Source organism: Octodon degus, unplaced genomic scaffold (genome assembly GCF_000260255.1).
Source record: "Octodon degus isolate 3935 unplaced genomic scaffold, OctDeg1.0 scaffold00087, whole genome shotgun sequence".
In the NCBI taxonomy this organism is placed as follows: Eukaryota; Metazoa; Chordata; class Mammalia; order Rodentia; family Octodontidae; genus Octodon; species Octodon degus.
In genome coordinates, this window is record NW_004524663.1 from 5,482,286 (window position 1) to 5,487,754 (window position 5,469).

Genomic DNA, 5,469 nt, shown 5'->3' on the forward strand with positions numbered 1-5,469 from the left:
TTACTGGGTGTCTGGAAAATTGGACATAAAAACCTTCCAAAGGATGAGTAATTGGTTATTTCCTTGGGGAGAAGAAAGTAGATTAATGGTGCAGTGGGTATCTACTCATGAAGGAGTTACAGGAGAAGCCAGGAGTCTAAAGCAAGCAGTGTCCTTGGCCTTTGGGCATGCCAGCTGAGGGTAGGCATAATCCACTAGAGGGCTTATATCAGCTTCTGCCCCACAAGGTCCTTCTGTCTCTATGGAACATGACTTTGGAATCACTGTCTAAATTGTTCTGCAAAGAACTATGTATTTCTTCCTTGGTATCCAGTCTGTGTGTGCAGGTTGAGAAAGTTGGGAATAGAAGCACCACCCTTTGCCCTGTACTCTCCTGGGCATCCTCACTGTGGACTGCCAGGTGGTGAGCCATCTGTCCCAGGAGATTGTGACCTCGATACGGAAACAGCCATCACCATGTGGGGCTGGAAGGAGTCCAAGATCACTGATGGGATTCTCACACTCAGGCCCTGCCCCCCTCCACAACTTCATTTGGTACCACTTCACTTGCAATTTCTGGATGGGCTTGGTGTTTCCTATCTCTCTGCCTTTGCATGTAATGCTCCTTTAACCTGGGATCTAGTGAACACACTCTGCTTCACATGGTGAACTCACTCTTTAAGACCTCATTCCAATGTCACTGCACCAGCAAAGTCATTGTTGCTCAGTGTCAACTTCTCTCCACCAGAATAAGTCATTTCCTCTCTGACTTCCTCACTCTGCGAGTTTTGTATAGCAAAAGTTCCTGTGTCTCCACATGGAGCCTGAGCCTTTGCTTTCCTTTCTTACATATCTCTTTTCCAGACCAGAAGTTCCGGGAAGTCAAGGAACAAGTATTGTTTTGCACCTAGGACAGTACCTGACGTAAGGTAAACCACTCAGTGAATATGTAGGGTCTGAACAGAGCTCACATGAATGATGAATGAACTCATTCATTGATGAGCTAAGTCTAAATCCTTTCAGTTATAGAATGTTATGGTATGCATATTCTTGTAGAACAGGAAATAACTGTGTATTTAAATCTTATATTTAAAATACTAATATATAGTGAAAGAATGAAGTGGAGAAAATTACGAACTCCAAATTCTAATATCTAAATTACCTTTGGATTTAAATAGTGGAACACAAATCTTTTTGTATCTGCTGCTATTTTTTGTTGCATTATTTTATTATAATTGAAAAGTTGATTTGGACATTTTTACAGATCCCTCCCTTATTTAATAATAAAGTCTCGATTAAAATAAATGCAAAATATCTTTCACCATTTAACTCATTTCTAGTGATTTTTCAGGAGTCTGTTTTGTGTTCAAATTCTATATAGGCTTTTTGAATGTTTTATTTACTTTAATCTTTCATTAGTGCAAGTTTGTAGTACAAAATGATTATATTCATCATGAGGAGTTGGTATGTGTATGTCACCTTATTTGCATTTCTGTTCCCTTCTATTCCTATTTAGAAGACAATAATAAATGTATGTACTTGCTATCAATAATGTATGGCTTGCCAGCCAGATAGCTCAGTGGGCTAAAGAGCCTGCTTAGGCACAGTGGCCAGGGTTCGATCCCTGGAGTGTCATGCCAGCCCCGCCTCTGGGGCACACTGAGACAGCAAATGAGACTGGGTGTGGTAGCACGTGTAATCCCAGTGCTTGGGAGGCTGTCAACAGGAGGATCACTATGAGTCCGATCTGCTTAGTGACCCTGTAGACCCTGTACTAAATACATTTTTAAAAACCCAACAACAGAAACAATGTATGGCTTGATTTCAAAATCCAAGAGATAAATGTAAATTATTCACAGAACAGGGCAACAAAAATGTTGAAGACAATAAAATGTAACAATCCTATCTTCTTCTGAAAGACAAATGAAGTTCAAGTTCATTTTAACAAGTACTTGTTGAATATCTGTGTTCAGGTGTAAAACAACAAGTAAGCAAATGAATAAACTATTCAGTATGTCAAGTCATAATACAGGCAAATGTAGAGCAAAACAAAACTGGAAAAGGCATTAGTAAGTGTCAGGGAAAGGGAAGAAGGCACTGACCGGTCATGGAAGGCAGCACTGAGACAAAATCTTGAGCAGTCATTGAAGCATGGAAGAGGTGTGCCGGTGGCCACACTTTACAGTCAGGTCTGCATGGATCTTGTATTCCACTGGGCCACTTACTGCTGATAGGTGCCACTTCTTAACTAGTTAAAGGGTGCTGTCAAACTGGAAATATCTCTTTTGTGGAGGTGGAACATGCCTATTGATTGAGACTTTGAAGAACAGAGAAAGTCTGGAGGCAACACAGTGAGGACGGCAGGAAGAGCAATAGCAGGGAGGCTGTGGCAGAGAGGAGGGAGCATTGCCTTAAGACAAAAGCTGGAGAAATCTGCCTGCCCTGATGGACAGTCAGGAATAGCGCAGGCAGCAATGGAGAGACTATGGGAGCCACTGAAGCTAACTGAACAGTATTAGCTAAGTGAACATGATGAAACAGGTATGTTAGTGACCTTAATCCAGTGCTATAGTTAGATTAGATGAGAATAAGACAAGGCCGCCTGAAGGAGAGTGGTCCAAAATTTTTGTTGTTGTTGGCATCTAGACATTCATTTATGGACCAAAATGGGTCAGTAAGAATGCTGATATTTATAAAAGAGGAGGACATTTAGCATGAAAAAATGACAGGCATTGGAAGTTGATTAGATCTGAAAGGTAAAGGCCAGAAAGAAGAGTGACACACCCATAAGGCCAGAGAAGGGCAAGTAGATGGTGTCATTCCAAGACTGAGGATTTTGTGACCTTTTAAAAAATGGTCTGACTCATTGGGAATCACAGTGAGTCAAAAGCTAAAGCCACAGCCCAGAAGCCCAGACCTGCTTCCTTCACTTGAAGGCTACAGTGCTCTAAACCTGGAAAACAGGAAAGTGGTGTCACCCACTCCTCTGGGTAGGCAGGAGAGATGGAAAGTTTTAGCTTTGCGTTCATGGCTCTGTTCTCACTGCTTTGTGATGTGGACAAGTCCTCAACCTGAGCCTCAGTTCCCCCAGTGGCAAAGTTGGGATAGTATTATTGTTTAGTGGCTCTTATGAATTAGCTAGCTAAAAGGAGGCCTCCCAGAGTCCTCTCTGGCCCTGGGATGTGAGGAGAAGGCTGGATTCCAGGGAACTACAGAAGCAGCTGTAAAGAGGACAGGGGGAACCTGGGTGGTTCATTTTCAAGTTTGCAAACAATCTGTGAGTGAGTCTTCAACTGAAGCTTCAGTTGAGCAACTGAAGCTTCAGGACAGGCATTTGACTGAACAAATGTGAAACTTATTCGTGATAATTTGTTAAACAACTGTTAAGGAAATTTGGGGACATTTCTAAGCTTCAAGGAACTGACAGCATAGAGCATCCTCCATCTGAATGTGGTGGTAGGCCGAACACTGCCCTAACTCTGTAGTGAGGTACCAAATACTATTGAATGTAGCATAACATGCAATGAGATGGAAGAGCTTATGGTTCTTTTTTCCCAACCAAAGCAAGTTCTCCTTAATTGCAAATTCTGGAAACTTGGGATTTTTTTTTATCAATTTTCATGTGGGAGCCAGTATATTTTTTCCTATATATGAAGATGAGCTTCACCTGCACTTGATCTTAGCCAAAAGGCCGAGAAGCGATGATGAACTTCACCTGAACGCGGTTTCCCATGCCTATAATCTGAGCATTGTGGGAGGTGGAGGCAGGAGAATTGCAAATTCAAGCCAGACCTGGGCAATCGAGTCACTCAACGAGACCCGGTCTCAAAACTTTTAGAAAGGGCTGGTGATGTAGCTCAGTGTGAATGCCCTGGATTCAACCCTAAGTATTCTCCCCTCAAATATGTAAAACACAGAGAAGCCCATCTGAAAGGCTGATGTAGGACATATTTGTCTAAAAAACCCCTGAGGGAAAATGTTGTCAATGAACTAGTCATGTGTTCCCAGCCTGAAGGAAGAATGTAGAGAGTTATCCTTGTAGCATTTTTCTATCCATTTTGTTTTTTCATAAATTTCACTGTAGTACTTAGGAGAAAGTCAACAGCAACAAGTTTCCTTCTTCCAACAGTCTTTTTCTTTTGATTTTTTTTCAATCTATGTAATACTATATTCATGAGATTTGTCTCACATGTTTAAAGGCATTGGGAAGGAGAAAGTTACCAGACCAGCTCTGAAGATTTACTGAGCTACTTGATATAGCCAAAACTAGAAGGGGAAGGGGAAGAGAAAGCACTCAGCCCACGAGCCTAGCAGCATAGGGTTGTAAATTAGCTTGTCTGGGGCCAGCAGTGCCCTATAGGAATGTCAGGTGTCACACACTTGTGAGCCACATCTGTAATTTTAAATTTCCTTAATGAAAGCCATATTTTACACAGGGGAATAAACAGGTAAAATTAATTTCCATGATTTTATTTAGTTAATATATTATAGCCCAAATGCCTTTCTAAACATGCAATCAAGACAAATCATCACTTATACTTCTACTTTGCATTATTTTTTTTCCAGGCTGTCTTTGATATTCAGTGAGCAATAGTCCTCAATTCATACTAACCATAATTTCAAGTGGTCAACGGCCGCACGTGGCTTGCGGCTTGCCATATCTGGACAGTGCAGCTTTGAACCCAAAATACTTTGGTTTAGTGTTTTTTCAAGGGGATGTTAACAGAGACATATAGGGAGGATGCTAATAGAGTACAGTTTGGAGCGTGTCAGAAAACTTGAACACGGGTTTTTCCACTCCAGACAGTGCTGGGGCTTTTCTGATATTTTCCCCTTTGAGTCTGGAGCTGGGCTTCTTAGAAAATAACTCAGCATGAAATTGAAATAAACTGGGATGCAGCGTATTCTTAAATCACAAGAATGTTCTATGCAGCGTTTCCCTGGAGAAAAGTATTTATTTCAGGTTATTAAAAATGAAAAATAAAACTTCCACTTATTCCTTGAGCAGATCCATTATATCATTTAAAGGACTGCAGAATGGATGGTGAGTATGCGCCGTGCAGAACTCGATCAGTATCCCAGGCAATGCCCAGCTCGTCCCTGAACCTGCCCCCTCCCGGAACGGTGTCACCCTTACCAGGGCCTGTCTGAGCCGAGGAGCTGCAGGGCCGGCTTCCCGACCTCGGCAGCTCGGTGCGGCGCGCTCGGAAGCGCGGCCCCGCCTGCTCACATTCCCTGCAGCCTCCGGCCGGGCCAGATGGGGTTTCCGCCCGCGTCCAGGTCGGTCGCGGATCCCGGGACGGCCGCCCGCAGCGCGCAGGGGTGGTGCTGGCCGGGCGGCCGCGGCGGGCGGCTGGGCCCTCCCCCGGGTGAGTTCAGCGCCCAAGGTGGAAATGCGGAAGTTTCCCGCCCCGACTGACAGATGAGGCTCGCCGGCCCGGCATGCGCGGCAGCGGCTCAGCGGCGCCCCGAGCCCCCGCGCCCCGTCCC